Below are 20578 nucleotides of genomic sequence, written 5' to 3' on the forward strand. Positions count from 1 at the left end.
AAATATAGAAAATGAAATGGATCTTTTCAAGTTATTTCTCCTCCCTTTTTTATTTTGTCAATAAAACTGACATTTCTTTTGATACGGGCACATTGATATGACCAGTTTTGGCCATCAAACCAAGGACCTGGTTATGCATATTATGAGTACTAGTTAAACACCAGTACGGAAGCTCTGATACCACCCACTAGGCCGATCACTTTAACATTATTTAATACAATGCCCTTTTGTTCAAGATGAATGTTAACGCACAGAAGAGAGAATATTTATGCTTTAATTTTTAAATGGATTTTCCTACCTTCAACAGAATTTTTCATGTTCTCCAAAAATATCATTTAATTTGGCCATCTGAAAAGACAGTTCCACTAGGTATTTACACTTGCATTTATTTACCAACGCAAGGTTATCACCTTCTGCCACTGGGTATTACATATTTATGCTTGCACGGTGACTGCTTGTTTAAATGCGTCAAAGAAAAATAATGATTCTTAGCAGGCAAGAACATACACTGTTAATGCATGAACTACCTCGTCTACCTTTGCAGGGCAGAAATAGAATTACCTTGTGCCACTGTAGCAGTATGCCTCTGATTAAGTCTTTTTTGCTGAGCACTTTTAGCGAATACATATGGATTCTATCCCCCATTTCCTTTTTTAAACAAGATTGTCGCAACGGGTGAGACGGGTGGAACAAACCTGCCAGAACCTTGATTGCCATAATTAGCATTCTGTGAGTTTCATGGTGGCTGAGCGCTAATGCATATGCAGTTTGGAATTTGTAATACTTCCAGGTATGCTATAAAACAGAACGAGGTCTTGTATTTGCAGAAGATTTCGTTGCGTGTTTCTCAGTGGAGGGAGAATTTATTTATACCAGGTTGTTTTTATTATGTAGCGAACTAGAGACTTTAGACATAGTGGTCACTAAAATAGATCTGTATAATTAATTGTAAATGCTTAGCAGAAGTATAGGCTCAAAACCATGAGGACAGAAATCTGTTTGTGAAGTTGTTTAGTGTCTACAAGTCTCAGTCACCTCCTGGGCACTCAACACCTTGCAAAATGATCCCTGATTATAACTGTAAGACACGTACCATTCTACAATGCAACATCTTGAGAAGTAATGCTTCCCTTAATTAAATCCATAATCTTCCCTTATTCAGATTAGACACAATATGTATGGATATTATAATTTTGCTGGAGGCTGCTATTGATTTTTTGTGGCATGCACACAAACAGATTTTTAAATGGTATCTTGAAGATTAGTCTGCAAAGTACTGCATTTAATTAAGGACATTGAAAAACAAATGACTCACTTTCGGATTCAATTTGTCGTCCTCAATTTTGCTGTTTCTCTTTGTGCTAAATGTATACCGAGACATGTTTCCTGGTGACAGAAAACTTGTTTGTTCCTATGCATGTACTCCATCCATATGATGAACTTCGATGGTTTCAACCCATGGACCCACCAGTCTGAAGGGCTCTGACCCTTGCTGTTATGAATGGATAAAAAGCTCAACTTTCAAACAAAGCAGCATATTAATTTCTTGAGTAATGTCCCATAAATTGTAATGTAAGCTTTTCAGAACCCACAATTTTTTATAATTATGATGAATCTTGAAGCTGGAGACTCTTATTTATTGATGTGAAAATACTAATGCCTTTGCAGCCATTATGAAGAAAAACAAAGATTTTAAAGTATGCTGGTACTAGCATGGCAAGTAAAAATGACAGTATTGGGTGGAAATACTGGGTCGAGCTTCCCCCCATTTAAATGCACTGGAGTCTAAATGGATACGTGTGTGTGTTTGTGTCTAGTTTTTTGAGGTGCACACAGAGAGGAAGGAAAATGGTCTAAAAGAGGAACTATTTCATATGTTTTCCTGCCTAGCAACACCATTTTGTTTATTTAACATCTGGAGACTAATCTTTCCTGCTGTAATTACAAGTCCAATGTGATTAAATGCATCCCTGTAATAAAAGTGTTCTATTACATCATATTTTGTTTTGTTTGGAATGCAGCTGTAGTAGTCTATGCAAATTAATGTGAACTTTAAGTCACAGCCTTTTGAAATAGTTGCTCCTGATCACTCTATAACAGGGATAGGCAACATTTTTGTCCGGAGTGCTGAAAAACCCGGCATTGTCAACCTTGTAAAGTGCTGGAGTGCCAGCATGCCGGAAAAAACAAAACTAGGGAGGGAGGTACATGGCAGGACAGACTACATATAAATTAGGTCTGTGCAAAGTGGCTAGTATTCACTTTGGATTCAGATTCGGCTGATTCGGGGAACAGTGATTCAATTCGGTGATTCAAATCGATTCAGCCGAATCTGATTCAGAGATTTAGGCACTGCTAAATCAGCCAAAGCTCTGAATCAAACAGACCCCAGCCATACCCCGCCTGCTCTCCTAGCCACGTCAATGGCTGCCCCATCCAGCTCCAGTGTCTCGGCTCTTATAAAAAAAAAAAAAAAAAAAAAAAGGAGTCCCACACTCACCAGCTGCTGCCAGGTAGGGGGCAATCCCTGATGCCCCTCATTGCCTCATGCCACATGTGGGTCTCTGCTACAAGCCCCCAGAAGCCTCTGCAGCAGCTGGTGAGTGTGGGGCTTTTTTTTCCTTTTTTTTTTAAAGAGCTGGGCTGGTGCTGGTCAAGGAAGCCATTGACAGGCCTGGGAGAGTGGGCAGGGGTTGGGGGCACTCAGGGGGGCTGGGGTAGCAGGCAGGGGATGGGGCCTGGTGTGGGTCCCCCCCATGGCCCCCTCCCCCCTCATCCAGCCCACCCCTTACTTACCGGCATGGACTCTGGGTCCAGCTCCCTGCAGCAGCGCGTGGGGACTGCCTGAATCTCTGAAGCTCTCCAAATCTTTTCAGAATTGATTCAGAGAGCTTTGAATCAATACAGACCTATTTATTGGTCTCCTGATTCAATTTGGATTTGGAGATTTGGCTGCTGAATTGGGACAAATCTCCTCCAGATTGAATCAACACCCGAAGCTTCGCATAGCCCTAATGTTAATATAGTTAATAATCATATTTTTTTTTACAGTAAATACTAAGTTTTCTAAAAATTCTAAGTCTGATGACAATAAATAAAACTTCATACACTACCTCTGTTTCATATTCTTTTTTTGGTAATTATCTTGCACTGAGAGAAAAAGAGAGGAGGAAATAAAGAGGGGATGAAGAGAGAGAAAGAACAAAAGTGAAGAGAAGAGGGAAGGGGGGGGGAAGGAAAACAGAGTGGGGAAGGAAAAGAGAAGGAAGAAACTATGAGGAGCAGCTGCCACAGCCCAGTCACCCCCACCCCCATCAGCAGTGCAGGTGTGCGGGGGAGCAGGGTGGTCACTGGGCCTACAGGGCAGTGGTGGCCATCATTATTGCTGGTGTCCCTTCTCCTCCCTCCATCCATTCCACCCAGCAATGCAGGTAGGTACAGAGGCAACACCAGGGGAAGCTTGCTGCATGGCATGGTGGCTGGGCTCAGGTTGCTTGCCACAGCCCCAGCCCCAGACCTGACCAACAGTGCAGCACAAGCTGCTTGGGCCCCTGCCAAAGGCTTTGGCAGAAATTGGGGGAGCACATACCCCTCCGTACCTCCCCCATGAGTTGCCCATGATTAGAGATAGGGCTTGCACCAGTCTTTTTCCCAGCGGGGCTCCACTGTGAGAGAGAGTGGGGCGGGCTCAGTCATGTGGGGTGGACAGTAGGGGCCTGGGGGGTGGCGCTAGGAGGGGTGGATATGGGGGGGACTAAGGTGTATTTTGGGGTGGCCATAGCCCCCCAAACCCTCCCTAGTGCCACCCCTGATTAGGGACCTACCAAATTAACAGGGAGAGTGGGCTGCACAGTGGCTTCTTTAATTTTGCAGCTTCCTGTGTGTGTCCCCCCCAACTTTGTTTGGCAGAAGAGTGCTCACCCCTTGCTCCTGATCCACAGAGAGGCAATAACTATAGTTATAAATATGGCACCATTTTTGTTGCTCGCTGCTGATTGGCCAAGGGGCCCCAGCAGGCCCACTTTCTGTTGCTGCCCAGCCGGGAAGCAAAAACAGCACTATAGTTAAAACAGTGTTTTTTGCCTCTGTGCTGATCAGGAGAGAGCAGTGGTAGTGGTGGTGGTTGGGGGGGCGGGGGTATGCAGGGGAACTTGCAGAATCAGCAGGCGTTTTTTACATGGCAGCTCCTTTGATTTTGCAGGTTCCCCTGTGCACCACCACAGACATAGTGGCATGGTCAAGAGAACACAGGCAGCATCCCTGTGACCCTGTCTGTCTTCTTCTGACCCCGCCCCTGGTGCCTGCCTCAGCGTTGGGAGTTGTCACTGCTCCAGAGAGCCCAGAGCAGCAACTGAAAGTTTTTTTTTCTTTAAACATTTTCCTTGGCACACCTCCTGACATGACAAGGAAAATGTCTCTGTGCCACTAATTGGCATGTGTGCTGAGGGTTGCTTATCCTTGCTCTGTAAGGTTATAAAAATATAGATTTTTTTCTTAAATGGAATCTTAAAATGGGTTATATACGTGGCCACTGACACAATTTTCAATTGTATCTTTAACACCATGGTGAGCTGTTTAAACAAATGATAACTGTCCACTATGGGGATCAAAAGTCTAACGTGTCTTTGCAACATATCGGAGAACAGTGTGTCACTTAACTTTCAGTCTTAGTGTAACTAGCAAGTTATCACCAGTTTCAAACCCAGAGTGCAGAATTTGTGTAAAAGGAAATCTTATTTTTTGTGGGGTGGGGGATCAAAAACACACCAGCATTTGTTTTGCAAAGTCAAACATCATTTTCTCTTATTCTCTATCTCTCAGGTATTTGGAATGACTGAAATAACAAGTGCTTGCAGTTTTTGGAACAAAGGGTAGGGCAAGTCTCTCTTTCCAGGACATAGCAGAATATAATCCCTGGGCCTGAGGTGGTGAGGCAGGCTAGCCCTGAGAGCCATGGAGAGAGGGGTTCCTGGGTATCGGGGCTCCTGGTTAATATCTGAGCTGGCGTAAGCAACTCTGGAAGTTTGAGGAAGGGGCTAAGGGGAGGAGGAGGGCTTAAGAGGAGAGGACCCAGGGAGCAGGTAGGGCCAGGGTGCCCATAGGTCTCACTGGCCTAGGAGTGGGGCCAGGGATCAGAAAGGTCTGAAGACCAAGAAGGACCACAAGTGGAGATTGGCGAGGCTGGAGAGCCTATGGGTTTCAACTGGCCTAGGAGCAGGACCAGGGTCTACAGAGAAGGGCAAAGGCCAGGAGGGCCACAGCCAAAGACTGAGGGGGCTAGAGTGGCCAAGACAGGTACTAGTATAAGGATGAAAAGAGCCAAGAGCCCATAGCCTGTAGAGGTGGGTAGGGTAGTATATGTGACATCTGCGAAACATGGGTGTGGGTATTGGGGAGCCCGTGTGATTAGCCCTTAGGGGTATGAGCAGTGACACTGATGCTTATTAGAACATCTGACTTGGGAAGCCCTGGGGCAGCCTTCCTTTTCTGAAAGTATCATTTCATCAAGGCATGGCAGGCAAGGAGTGGGGGGGGGAATTGCTCAAAGAGAGCCAGGTTGACAAGGACTGAGGGGACTCCTGTTTCAGAAGGGTATTAAGACTTTAAGTTATATGGAGGGAGGAAGTTGGAATTTGAAAATGTGTCTGTATTACTGGTGTTTGCTAAGTCATCTGAGAAAAAATAGATTCTGTAGCTGCTAAAAGGCTTTTTCCCAGGGTTAAGAATGAGATGGCCTAATTTAGCTAATTGTTTTGTATTATGACTTCCTAACAGAGTAAAATTCAGGGTCATCTGAACTCATAAATATTATCTTAATTACATGCCATATATCTTCTTTGTGGCTTGATGTACTTAGGTGAAATGGGAATGGATAAAGTCAGGTACTTGATCCCACACACTAATGCAGTGACTTAACTTCATTCTGGGGTTTTACAGTCATTAATGTTAATGGAATTAAAACACACACACACACACACACACACACCCACACACCAAGAAACCCTTGCTGTCTGCATATTTCTTGAACCATCATCACTAAAACAGCATCCTGCACCCAGTGGGACTAATGACTCATGTGCCTGAAGTTAAGCATGTTTGTAAGTCTGTTCAGTATTGGGGCTCTAATAATGAGTAAAAATTATGAAGCTTTCCAGGAGTTCCCTGACAGTCCTAGTAAATACAATAATTACTAAATCTGAGGATACTTGATTTGTGAACTTGCAAAGATTTTGCTAAATTCTTCATATTAGGAGAGGAAATTGTAGAGAGAAAATAAACTCAAAAAAGTTAATGGAATGTTTGGACTGAAAAAGACATGGTTTCATGAAGTAGTTTTGACCAATATATACCCTCCCCCTGCTTTTTGTGTGTGTTTATTTTGCAGTTATTACTACAAGAAATATAAGCTGCAGGGTGAGCCTAATGTGTCTAGTCATGCTCACTGTTCTTAATGCCATCTGGATAACTTATCAGCTGTGACGCTAATGTTTTAATTAGGAGGTGGTCAGAAATGTCTAATGGACCGTAATTTCAGTGGAAAATGATAACCAATTTCAATATACTTTTATTGAACTATAAGTATGTTTCCAATGGAAAATTTAACTGCTGCTCTTTGGAGATGGGCAACACTCATGTTCATTAGGGCTGTTCAAAATTTTGCCCAGTGTTTCGTTTCAAAGCTGTTTCAATGGTGTTTCGAAATTGCAATTAAACAAAAGCCTTCAAAACAGCTTTGAAATGAAACAAGGACACTCGAAACGTTTAGAAAGTTTTGAAACGTTTTGAGTTTTGAAGCAAGGCTTACTTGGCTTCAGCACTGGTCTCAGCCAGCAGCAGCAGCCTCCTGTCATACGGCAGGCAAATCGGGGTTCATCCACAGCCCCAGGAGGACTGCAGGGGCTGTGTCAGATTCCTCCTGGGGGTGCGGGCCCCTGATCTGCCTGCCGGATACTGTTTCATACATCCCTGATGGCCAACTCAGTGCCTTTTGCTGCTATTTCCAAAGGGAAGCTGGTCAAGAAGTCTGGTCTGCAGGAAATGCTGGAGAATCTGAGCTCACTTCATCAGGTTCTGTGAAGGGACGAGCACTGAGCAGGGTACACAGTGAAGTGAGTGATTTGAAAACAAAAGATGGGAAGGCAGGGAGGAGAGGGAGGGAGGATAGTGCTGAGAGAGGCAAACAAGTGAAGAACTCAAAGGAGCGAAGTGGCACAAAAAATATTCCTAGTAATGGGATTAAAATCTGTAGATCACATTTAACACAATCCAGGCTGTGGGTGATTTCTTGTTCTGCAATTTCATGTTCAAACTCCTTTTTTATCATTTTACTGCCTGAGAGCAGCAATCCTGATGTCAGCGATGGAAAGGAATGATTGGTTCCCAGGTGACACCAGCCTTGGAATTATTACATAGTTGGTTGTTTGCGGGGTGGGTTTTAAATGCCCGTTGCTTGCAGTGTGAGTCTACTGAATAAGAGAGTTTCTTCCTTTTGTTTAACGAAAAAGGAGGACAGCGACATTATGAGATAATGCAAGCAATTTTGACCTTGCTCTTTCGACAGTATTTATTTTATTGGCTCTGCTTTATGCTGAACAAAGTATTCCTAGGCTTTTGCACTTAGAGCTACTCTACAAACTTCTCTTCGATGCAAAGCTGAAGACAGGCTGTTCCCTTTATCCCCTGCATGTACACTTATATCTGACCTCACTTGTTCTCTTGTGCCAGGGTATTCAGATCAACTGGTGTCACTGCCAAAACCCTATGGCAATGCAGAGTCTTAAATAACAACAAGGATTCTTTCACAATACACAGCATGAGAAAGGAAGTTATTTTGCAAGCCCATGAAACGGCTTTTCCTCTTGTTTGGGACGTGTGAAGGATACAAGTGCTCTGTTTGTGTGCTGTGCATTTAATTTGTAAAGGTGGCTGCCTGCAGCAGTACCATTCTGCTATGTGACCTTGACAAATCTCACAAACTAAACAAGATCAGGCTTTAGGTTGGTTTTTTCACAGGAAACCACAAAAGAAACACTTGGAGTTGCAAGCTGTGATATTGGGAATCATAAAATGCCCAGTTTCTTTCTCCCTCGATTTTTAATTGGTGCCCTGTCTGAGTCAGAGGTGTCCTGCTGCTCTTTAGGAGGAGATGCAATACCCAGCTCCTGGCTATTTGTAGTCATTAAGGAGCCCAGGGCATTTTTCACAGGAGGAAGGTATTTACTCTGATACTCCTCGTGTTGTTTACATTGGGTCAGATTGCCATCCTTAAATAAGTAAAATCCCATTGACCTCGGTGAGAATTGCAAATTTTGACCCATTCTGACTGACTGAATTCCATCTGCAGTTTCAGTTTCCTGCTGTGAGCTCCTGTCTAGTGTTTCTACGAAGGTTTCATGGACTGTTCTGTTTTGCTCTTGTGGTAGCTGCATATTTTGGTTGCGCGTGAAGAAACTCACAGGTACAACTTGTCTCCACCTAGACATTTGGCATTAAAGGCTGTTTACAGACGTTACGTTTTTCTACGTTTAATCCAGACTACGTCCGTCACTATATACACATAGACCTCTGTGGTCCAAATTAAAATTGGCTCCAGTTTGAATGAAGTAAGCCTCACTGAATGAGGATTAAAGTTAATGCAAACTAAAGCAGCCCAAACTAGGCAATTTAAATTGTATCAATTGAGCTGTATATCCAGCAGGTATCTAGGGCTTGCTGTTGCTCGTGCCCACCACCAGGTGTAGCAAGTTAGCCCAGTTTGGGGGCCCTGTAGTGCAGAAGTGCAGGAAAACCTCCCTGATGGTCAATGGTTGTCTATTAACCTAAATTCAAATTGAAATTTATTTCCAGTTGTGTGATGTGAATCAGTTAACACAGTTTAGAAAATGGGGAGCATGTCTACAAATAGCCAAAGATGGTATGAGAAACAGCATGGTTTACAGAAATGAATGTGGGCATTGGGGGCCATGAATTCCCTAGACTCTAATCCCGTTTTTACTGCTCTCCAGTGTCTGTTGTCACCTGTGACATGTATCTGCCCCAAAATATTCTCCTTGCTTTTCCCCTGCTTGGGAAGTTGTTGGGAGCCACTTGGCTGGAGCCACCATAGTATTAGTCAACTCTACACTCTTCCTCCTGGTACAAGTTGAGGAGCTTCGATGATGCATCTCCAGCAACGAAGCTGGAGGGTAGGGGAGCGAGGGCTATGTTCATGATGCACAACTGAACTGTTCCCAGCTCCTGTCTGCCACTGGTGCAGTGGGTCCCTTTAAAAGAGCTGAAGCCAGGAGACCAAGGGTTCTCCAGAATATCTGTGTTTTGAGCAGCCTCCTGAGCGGTCTATGGATGCAAGTCCCTGCTGTGCATCAGTTCATGTTTTTTGTGCTGCTTTGAGAATATAAAAATATCTAAGTAAAAGCCATGCATCACTAGTATTCATTCAAGTTGCAGAAAGAGAATTTTGGGTTAGATACTAGGAAAAAACTTTCTCACTAAGGGTAAAGTAAAACACTGGAACAAGCTACCAAGAGACATTGTGGAAGCTCCATCATTGGAGGTTTTTAAGACCAGGCTAGACAAAGCCTTTGCTGGGATTTCGTAGTTGAGGATGGTCCTGCTTTGAGCAGGAGGTTGGACTAGATGTGACATCCTGAGGTCCCTTCAACCCTAATCTTCTATGCTTCCATGATTCTGTTCCTTACATTCTCTTACCGATACCCTAATATAGTCTGAAAGAAAAGAGCAAGATGCATGGTAAGATCATCATGAATTTATATGGTATAAGTGCACATGAGCAGCCGGGTGTCTGTAGGGTATCATTTTCTTAGGATAACTCTACTGGGGCATTGTACTGCTGAAGCATTTTCACTTGCATATCAGTCCTGCCACACAAGATTCCCCCTTTTAACTGAAAAACTTCAAGCTGAACAATTTCTATATAAGTTTTTCAATTAAAGCTCTCATGTCCAGGTCTACTAAATTGACACCACTTCTATGCAATGTCTTATGCTTAACATGATGAACATCTAAACATTTTCAAGAGAGACTGTATTCCCATGTCTTGCAATCGATTTGCTCAGCATTCCTTGTACCTCATTAGGCTGAGGAGGACCATGTCTCTTGAACTCGAGCTATTCTTTCTCTATCTGAGGCCAGACAAAACGCACAGAGCTCCAGCCACATGTACAGATTCAGAAAGTGCTGCATAATTCTCAAAGATTTGCATGTGGTTGTAAAGCAAAATGCTAGGGATATCTGGCTTGGATGTGACACAAAGCTGCCTAGAGATGTTTGGCTAATCTCACTGGTTCGTTTCCTACATTTATCAGATAGCTGGTGGCTGTGTTGCACATAAAGAGCCCTGAATCTGATCTCTCACCAGTTTACCTTGGGGAAATTACTCTCGATTCACACTGGTGTGATGGAACCAGAACTATGGTGAGCTATATAGCTATTAGGGCTGTGCGAAGCTTCGATCCCTGATTCGATTCAGCGGAGATTTGGCCTGATTCGGTGGTCAAATCTCTGAATCCTGAATTGAGTCAGGAGACACTTTCATCTCTCCGAATTGAATCAGAGCCCTCCGAATCGATTTGGAGAGATTCTGAAAGATTCTGCAATTCAGACATAAACACAGCTTTAAATGTTTTTCCTGTATACCTCAAGGTACCAGGCAGCTTGTGAATGCTGTGATGGTGGGGTGCATGGAGTGTCCCACAAGAGCATGGGGGGGGGGTCCCCAGTGCACTCGGCAGCAGACCCGGAAGTGGACCAGAAGCTCTTCCGGGTCCAATAGGGAGCGTGCCAAGGGGCTCCCCTGCACCATCCCCATCCCAGTGACTGGTGCTTCCTGGGCCTGGGGGGGCACCCAGGGTCACCCCTTGGCTGATCGCAGAGCCAGGAGGGTTCAGGGAAGGCTCTGGGTGTTTAGTGGTGGACCTGGAAGTGGACTGGAAGTACTCCAGTCCACTTCTGGGTTCGCCGCCACATACGTGGGGGGCCCCCCCATGCTTCTGTGGACACTCCATCTGCCCCAGCATTGCCGCATTCATGAGATGTGCCTGGTACCTCAAGGTATGTAGAAAAAACATTTAAAGCTGTGTCTTTGTTCAAATAGTTGATTCTCTGAATGAGCATCGAATCTTCAGATTCAGCTGAATCAAATTGGGGACAGTGATCTGAATCAATTGATCGAATCGCTGTCCCTGATTCAGGCTGAATCTGAATCGAATATGGCCCGTTTTGCACACCCCTAATAGCTATACTCCTAATCAAGGACTGGGTTATGACCAGCTGGATTAGGACTATCCACCTCTTCCTATCCTACTGCCAAGGAGGAAGTTCTAACCACCTGCAAGTTAAAATTTGTGCTGAGCTCTCATAATCATAAGAACCCCAAATTAGTGATTGGAGCTCAAAAACAGCCCTTTGCTCTGTGTTGAAAGGAGTGGGACAAGTGCCAGCTCTCTCTTTACAGCTGGAGTTGAGCATTTTCATTTCTTTATATTCATGCATGGTTAGAAAAGGAAATCATGCAAGGGAAGGATGTAAGGAGTAGGACTAAATTGCTGTTAGGAATGAAAAGATGAAAGAGAAAGTATAAAAGAGTTAAATAGACATTGTGAGTTTGGTCCCACTTGGCGTTGCTTTGCAGTAGTCAACAGTGCATTACGCGTGCATTAATGCACCATGGTTACTGCACATTAAGTTTAGTACCTGTAATAACAGGTACTACGTAACTGTGCAGTAGCACTGGTGCATGCCTTTTAAGTGATGCTAATGTGTAGTAGACTAATTCTGTTGTGCGTTAGCACAATAGCACGGCTTTTGCCACGATGCGCTGTTGCGTAGTAGACTAGAATGAGTCTACTGCGCATTTAGCATCTTGTGTAGATGTGCCTAGTGTCGTTGCTATATATTGCTTGGCCTTACTATATTCTCTTTCAGAGCTTGACTCTGACCTTCTACCTTGACTGTTCTTTCCTTTGCTTTTTCAGTTATCGTTTGGTCCCAATTATGCTGCCCTGGAAAAGATCTGCTAGAAAGCATGTCTGTTTTTATTTGAAGTTTTTCAAAGGAAAATTTTCTCCTGAATATTAGTCATAGAAAGAACTGACCTTTCAGAGCCACATACTTACCTCTGTGCATAGTGGATTAGTAGAGCTAAATGATTTCTAAAACTTTCTTGTTTTATAAGTTATTTTGTTCTCTTACTGAAAGCCTCCCTGAGCTTTGTTGGGAAGGGTGGCATATACATCTGATAAATACATAAAGAAACTCAGCATTAAATGCCACAATAGGAGCAGCTGAGTCCTTTTGAAAATGTGGCCCTTTCTTAGGAATCCAGGTGGTAACTGAACTTTTTGAAAATCCAGTTTTAAGTGATGAGTACTGAAACATCTAGGCTTGAATGCATTTAAAAATGTGGTGCCTTGCTCCCAATTCTGCATGTGGGAAAGCTCCATCTAAGACAAAAAAAACTTGTAATAGTGTCAAGAGCAGATAGTGGTTTTCATATTTGTACTGAGGTAACATCTCAAAGCCAAATAATCCCTGTAGCAAAGAGTTTAGGTTCTAAGGCTTGAACCATGAAAAAAATATGCACCAGTCTAGTTTTAAACACTAGTACCTGTGAAGTAGATGGGTCTGTCCATGCTGCATAAAGTTAAGGGTGGATGGCAGTCTGCAATACTGAGTCCTAAATATAAAACCATGCACAACAAGTACATATGCATACATGGTTACATGGATAACCATATGATACATGGGTATCATGTAGTTCAGATGCCCAGGTTCCATAAATACTATCTGGGCACATCTACACATGCGCATTTATTGCACAGTAACTGAAATTATAGTTTCATAGTAGCTAGGGTCAGGAGGGACCTGAACAGATAATCTAGCCTGACCCCCTGCCACAGGCAGGAATGACTGTTGGGTTCACAAAACCCCAGACAGGTGATCATTCAACCTCCTGTTGAATTTGCCCAAGGTCAGGGTGAGGACCACTTCCCTGGGAAGTTGGTTCCAGATTTTGGCCACCTTAACTGTAAAGTATTGCCTTATGATCTCTAACCTAAACCTATTCTCCATCATACTGCACACTGTGCAGTATGGGTGCATGTCTGTGTACTATGGCAAAGTTAAGTCTCGCGCCAGTGTATGAACATGCTAACCCTAAGAGCTTACTTACTGGTCATGGTTTGTTAAGTCACTTAAGGAAAGCTGGTTAGAAAGTTGAGATGAAAAGTATGACAAAAACAATCATGAATGTTTTCTTTTTTGTGATACTTTCACAGTTTTTTCTGAATAGGCATAAGATGGATAAAGGATGGAGATAAGGCAGGATTTTTCATATTCTTTGTTTAATAATGTTTCTGCTTATAAAAAGGATCCAGTTATATACATTCAGATTATAATTGATCCTTAGCCAAGAATAATTTGCCAGTAATATAGTAGGTTGCTTAAGGGCTTTGGCTCTTACATAGGAGTGGAAGAAGGTCACTGAGTCCAGTCTCCTGATCTTGCAGGTTTCCTGCATCATCTACCTAGCCTTGTCACATAATCAAACTCCATCTTGAGAGGTAGTTAGGTTTTTTGCCTTCACTCCTGCTACTGGAAGGGTGTTCCAAACCTCACTGCTCTGACAATGAGAAGACTATTTCTAACCTTCAATCCAAACTTATTCTTGGCTAACTTTATGCCAACACTGTTCATTGGTTTAAATAGCTCTTTTCAAACACCTCTCCCTCATATATTTATAGATGATTTATCCCTTCTTAGCTTTTGTTTGGCCAAGCTCTTATAGCCTTCTTTCTGATAGGTTTTTCAGTCCCCTGGTCATCCCATCAGCCTTTTCTGTTTCTCTTTGAATGCATCCATCTTGTACAAGGGTGACCAGAATTGTACACGGATGAAATCTCACAATGCCTTGTACTGTGTACGATATCATGCTTCCCTGTCCCTCCTGGAAATGGTTGTCCTCATACTTCCTTGCACCTTTTGATAGCTGCATCACATCAGTGACTTACAGCTGATCACAGGATCAATACAACTAGGTCTTTCCCCTCTTTTGTCATTTCCAAACAATGAACTTCCAGGTCATAGCAGAAATGTTTGTTATTCATTCCTGCATGCATTACCTTGTACTTTGTACTACTGGAATTCATCTCATTTCTGTTTCTCCAGTCCTTAAGGTTATCAAAAGGACATTTCACATATTCACCTGAACTGCCTTGCCTAAGATCAAGAATCAGTTTTATGGGCTCTGGGTTCATTTTCTTTTAATTCTCCCTGTGATTATGTGTTGGATTAATTATTTTTAAGAGTTTATTCCCCAGAGACGCTTCTGCCCAGTAGGGCTACTAAACATACCCAGTGAGACAGAGCACAGGGTGTTCTGTTATTAGTAGGGGTCTGAGTGGCAGCTAGGCAGCCTGCAGCTTCCATGCAATGCTAAGTAGGCAGTGTGGCCTGATTGGGAGCAGGGCCCACCAGTGCTCCATGAGAGCTGAGCCCTGAACTGCAAAGGGGCAGCAGCTTGCTGCTGCAGCCAAAGGAACAGCACTTGGCTGAGATGCTGCCCGTGGAACATCCTTGGATGTAAGGGCTGGGGAAGGAGGAGGCCCTGTGGCCCCGGGCATGACCAGAAACTGCACCCTGCCCAGGATAGGTGGTCTGGTGAGGTTCTGTGGCAGGACTGTCCGCCAGAAACGCCAGGCCAGTCACTGTCCCAGTGAAAGGTGAGTATAGGGCACCTTCTAACCCCAGCCCCACACCCCTGGTGGGTGAGATCAAGGAATGGGTAGTCCAGACTCACTGTGAGTACTGAGGTAGGGTCCAGCTGAGCTGGTGGGACCTGTGGCAGTGCCCAGTCTCACAGTAGAGTCCTGAGGCTGCACATAGTGAGCCAGAGTGACGCTCCAGGAGGGTGGTGTCCTGAGCCTTGGGGAGCTATTAAGAAAGCTCCCAGGGCCAGGGATAAGGGGATAGTCCAGAGAGGGCTTGGGGACAGGGCTTGGAGCTGTAAGCCTCTCTTTTACTGTAAGCCTCACTCTTACTTTGAGGTGGGCTTGGAGCCCCAAGTGTGTGTGTGTGTGTGTGTGTGTGTGTGTGTGTGTGTGTAGAGAGAGAGAACCCAGTGCTAGCTAGCTGGAGGAAACATCTGTGAGGCATGGGATACGATAAAGGAAGGTTGGAGTCATATACATAGGCCCTTGACATCAGGGAAGATAAATGGACACCCTCCCACCTGATTCATAGATTGTAAGGGGCTGGAAAGGACCTCGCAAGATCATCATGTCCAGCCCCCCTGCACTAGGCAGGAAAGACACCTGGGGTCAGGTGACCCCAGCTAAGTGATCAGCCAATCTCCTCTTGAAGATTTCCAGGATAGGTGATTGCACCATCTCTGGATGGGGTTTATTCCACAACATTGGATAATTAGTAATGTCAGGGCATGGCAGGAGAGGAGGAGGGTGGCTGGCCGGCCCTAGGACACCTTGGTGGACCTACTTTTAGGCCGGTCCTGGGACACCCACTTGTTATACCCAGGAAGAGTCTAGGGGGGAAAAAAGAACCAGCATGTTTTTCCTCCATTGTTTTATTGTATTTGTCCTTTCCTGTTCATTTGAATGAAAGCCTGACATACTGTATAGTTCCCCTCCAGGGGTGTTCTGCAAGGCTATAAATCATCAGTGCTCACAGGCCCACTCACTTGCTTTCAGATTGCTGCCTCCTGTCTACCAGCAGGTTGATTCATCTTTTGTGCCTATAGCTCTAGAGTGCTGAAGGCATTTTCTTCTTCAAAGACCACCCCAGCTCTCTCTTGGAATTGCAGAAGACAGGTGATGCAGGGAACCAGCTCTGAATTAGGTAGACTGTTTTTTCTGACACCTTTCTCCGAAAGCTCCATCTTAGTTTTGTTTTACTGTCTGCCTTGCAGTTTATGGTGGTAACCAACATTAAAAATCCCTCCCACTCAAAATGCACAGCCCCTATCACTGATTTTTACTATGCCTGTATGGTGCTAGCCCACTGGAACATCCATCTATCTATCTATCTATCTATCGATAAGCCTCTCTCTTACTGTAAGCCTCTATCTAGAGAGATGTTCCAGTGAGCTAGCACCATACAGACATAAATTAAAAGTCAGTGATAGAGGCTGTGCATTTTCAGTGGGATGGCTTTTTAAAGCTGGTTGCCACCATAAATATATATAAATATCTGTAGATAGATAAGATAGATGTGTGTGCTACTGCAATATGGTAATGCAATAAGATTTTTAAATAGATCAATATATTGTTTTTGAGCATATCTGCTGTGGTTTAAAGCCAGTGAAGATGAGGCGGTAGTTTCCATATTTTGTGATAGTTCCAAAGTAGATAGTAGTGGAGTTATTTATTCTTCACATAGTTTTAGTGCTTTAGGGGTCCAAGTAATAGTCCAGGACATCATTATGTTAAAAGATGTAAAGAGGTAGAATAAAAACACAGTCGCTGTCCCAAAGAGGTTACAGTCCACAAAGTTAGTATAGTTGACCAGTTGCAATGGAACAGCGTGTAAGACCAAGTGAGATACTGTACAAGCAGAGGTTTCATTCCTGCAGACACCAGAGAATATGAAGAAAGTTCACACACAGGAGAAAAAATGCACTGAATTCATTTGGACTTCCCACATTATAAATTTGTTCAAATCCCTAAATATTTACAGAACATATATTAAGAATTTTTTTGCCTTGGAGGTTGTGGATTGTAAGTATTGTGTGTAAAGAAAGTGGCTATCCTTCCAGAAGGGACTTTAGGAAAAGCTGGCCTCTCTACATGGCAATACCTGTCGAAACATTTTTTTCCCTGTGAAAATGGCTGCCTTGTTTCCAGAGCCCCATGCTCATTAGCATATAGCACGCACCTTAATGCATTGTTCAGATAAACAGGTCCCATTTGGAGATTAAATTACTGTCCTATTCAGCTGACACAAAGCAGCCACTAGTCCTGCTCAGCAAACTCATGAATAAATCAGCAGTCTTACGCTTCCAGGCCTAGACCTAACAGAAATGGAAGGATGCACAGGGCCACTTTTCAATATTATTTGCATGTCCTAGAAGTCCAGCGTTGAGAGTGTCACCAAAACAGAGTTCGCTCTGAAGGAAGGTGTCAGACGTTGTGTAAGTATAGACATTTAAAGGTGCCAAGAAGCTGAGTGTTCAAGGCTGATGAATCAGATATATGTCTGCGGATCTGATAGCTATACTGTTTTGTAATAATAAGAAACCCAAATCTCCTAAGCTGTTTATATGGAATTATTTGTGCTACTCTTACATTGTGTGGGTTTTTCTGTTTGTTTGATTCCTTCTTGAGCCGTATTATTTGGGAATATGAATGCATGTTGTCATTGTCTCCAAATGCTCACGTCATGCCTAACAGTGTACAGGTACCGTGTCATTCATATATCCTGTCCATTTTCCGAGACCGAGTGCCCTATGCAAAGAAATCAAATTTTGGCTTTGGGAAAAAAGATGCTTTTAAAAGCTGCCATAGATTTTTTTTTTTTCTTTACACCGGTATCAATAATATTGCCTTCTAATTATCAGCCTTTCTGTGCTATGTGGTGGTGTTACTATCAGTTTTTCGTGTCCTGTCTTCATGATACCTTTGGACTCCAGCTTTAGACCACTGAGCCATACAGTCGGGACAAGAAGATAGCCCCTGCTCTCGAGAGCTTGGAACTTAGTACGAGGCAAGAGTTAACAGGTGAATGCAAGGAGCAAAGGGACTGAAAGGAAGCAGTGCGGGTAGGACAGGACAGCTGAAAAAGCAGCGGTCTTGGCATGCCAGATGCCAGTCTGGTCTCAAGTTTTTTATAGATCTAGAAGACAAAGGAGAGGTTTAGGGAGGGAGTTGAAGAAAGACAATTGGACAGCTCTGCAAATATTTATGGGGGTGCTTCATAGGATGAGGAAAGGGGAAATCTGGGAAAAAGCACAAAACTTTGCTTGAAAATTTAACAACTGAGCACTGAAAGCTGAAACTGTTTTCAGACCAGAGACACCGTTTCTCTTTGAAGTTAATTTTTCAAAATGCTCTAAAATTCACACTTATAGTCAGATTGGCCTGGAAACTGCTAATAAAGGAACTGGGTTAGAATTTGTGGTTTAAATTTTTTTAAAGAGTTTATCCAAAGCTGATAGGACAGAGGGCCTGCTCTAGTTTCTGCAAAAGTCAGTTGCAAAAAATCCCCACTGACTTCAGTAGTATCAAGATCATATCTGATCCTGGTCTCAACTTACAGAGACTGATTAAATGACTTTTTAAAAATCAGGCTTTGATATATTTCCAATTGACAAAGTGCACCAGCATAAAGTTTATTGAAATGCCAGATATGAAAAGGTCAGGCAGAACTTCAGATCTGCAGGTCTTTTCATTTAGTAGCAGTGAGATTCAAATGACAAACAAGTGGATTATGTGGATCGTCCTTTGTGAAACCTTTTAAAAGTATAACTTCCTTCACAGGAAGATAATTTGTTTACTATTATGAAAGCAGTATTTATACAAAATATTGACCACTAGCTTAGCATTTAATGGCCGTTTTTACATTTGTACATATATGCTGTATCTGTGTCCGATTTATTTTTATTATGCATATTGTAATGCTCCCTTGAGACCTCAACTATGGAGCAGGGCCCCAGCGTGCTGGATGCTGCATACAGATATTAGAAATGACTGTTCTCACTCCAGAAAGCTTACAGTTTAAGGTTTGACAGCGATGTACAGATATACAGCTGTGTGCATGTTTCTTCAGCTTTTATTTGGTATAATATTTTGAGTATGTAGGAGTGCAGAACAAACTCACTAAATCTATATTATTTTTACACTTTCAACCTTTTTAATTGAAAATATACTCCTAGTACTTTACTTTAGACCCCCTCTCTAACTTCCAATTCCAATACAAAATACGTGAGGTGTTTCACTTGTTTTAATACTCTAGGGATGGCTTGTGAATAAGCATGTGAGTCTGTCGGCTGATTCAGACAATCACTCAGATATTTAAAGTTATATGTGTGTTTAAGGAAGTTAAGTGTGCTAAGCTGAAGTTGTGAAAGGGATTTAGCCCTCCTGATACTGTTTTTCCCCTCCTCCAGCATGTGTTCAGTTATATATTGCTGCCCTGTCCTTGTATTCAAGTCTGTTTTGCTTCATCAGTTCAATTACAGAAAAATCCATAAGCCTTGTAAAGTGGGCTTCTTCTGTTCCTCCTCCACAAGCAGTTTAAATACAGCTTTAAGCAGCTATCAATAACTTCAGCAAAGCTGGGTCAGCCCATATAGTGGTTGCTGGGTATAAACTGTGTATTTTCACCCCTAGTTGTCTCTTCTCAGACAGATAGGCCTTGACAACCCAGCTATGTCTGCCTGGAGTAATGAAAGTGGATGAATTGCGTTCCATGAGATGAATTTAGACAAAACTGTGACTTCTTTTAAAATACAGTACCAGGGTACGACATTATGACTTTATTTTTTCTGTTCGGTTTTTTTTTGTTAATTTCTTCTGATAAAGACCGAGAAAGTACTTGGTGCTCATTATTTTGTAGGTGGCAATAACATGCAGAGATATACAGGCAATAACATTTATTTGACTGGATCCCCACTTGTTTCAGATAGTCAAAGTCTCCTTTGCGCATCTGTACCATGAAAAGACAGCACGCTATGGAGCACCACAGTGAATCTTATGGTTGCACTGAGTGCTTATGATACGCCATCCCATAAAGGTGAGCTTATTGGCGTGTGCCCGGTGCCCACAAGCATGGCTGTTCTACATTAATTTTAAGGGATAGTGCATGTGGAGTCCATGCTGTACTTCACTCTGTAGAGCAGCCATTGGGCAATGGAGGTGTATGTGTCTTTGTTGTTTTGTCTGAATAAGGCCCTGCAGGACTGGATCCTTTATTTGATTAGGAAGTTTGCAAGGATTGTGCCCTTACCTCCATAATCAAAGCTCAGTGGAATCATTTCTTTCATTTTGGTAACTTGGATTTCGCCCTAAGCACTGTATTTCATAGGGCTCATAGACTTTAGGGCTGGAAGGGACCTCGTAAGATCATCAGGTCCAGCCCCCTACTCAAGGGGCAGGAAGTCAGCTGGGGTCAGATCACCCCAACAAGATCAGCATCCAAGCGTTTCTTAAAGGTCTCTAGAGTAGGCACCACTTCTCAAGGGAGTCTATTATAGACTCTGGAAACTTGGATGGTAAATGTCCAATCTAAAATGGTCTTCCAGCAGTTTGTGACATTTAGACTTTGTCTGCCCTGGAGGTGCCCTGATGAACAGATGTTCTCCCAGTTCCTGATGCACACCCCTCATATACTTATTTCCAGCGTACATCTTCAGTAGGTAGGGTAGCTGTGCGTCCCAGTTTGGCCGGAACAGTTGTGGATTACATAGGCCATCCCAGTGTCCCAGCTGGTTGGTGAAAATGGGAATAAAAGTCTTGGGTTGGCACCACCCTGCCCGCACTGCCCAGCCTGGCTCCTCCTGAGCAGTGGCTGGAGTTGGGGGGTGGGCTGGACTGGGCACTGCTCCTCCTGC

General features: G+C 43.3%; 1 protein-coding gene across 9 annotated transcripts in view; it reads left to right on the forward strand.

The window, feature by feature from the left end:
* Positions 1 to 20578, forward strand: part of RIMBP2 (RIMS binding protein 2) — a 328093-nt gene that overhangs the window by 86920 nt on the left and 220595 nt on the right. The window contains exon 1 of one of the 9 annotated variants that reach the window (XM_090061958.1): positions 19743 to 19761. The exons of the other annotated variants lie outside the window; for them this stretch is intronic. The gene's annotated coding sequence lies outside the window, so the exon portion shown is untranslated. Of the gene's footprint in view, positions 1 to 19742; positions 19762 to 20578 lie in introns of those variants that run through there. 9 annotated transcript variants of the gene reach the window in all.

This window comes from Crocodylus siamensis, chromosome 9, assembly GCF_052110815.1.
Source record: "Crocodylus siamensis isolate JL-2025a chromosome 9, ASM5211081v1, whole genome shotgun sequence".
Lineage (NCBI taxonomy): Eukaryota > Metazoa > Chordata > Crocodylia > Crocodylidae > Crocodylus > Crocodylus siamensis.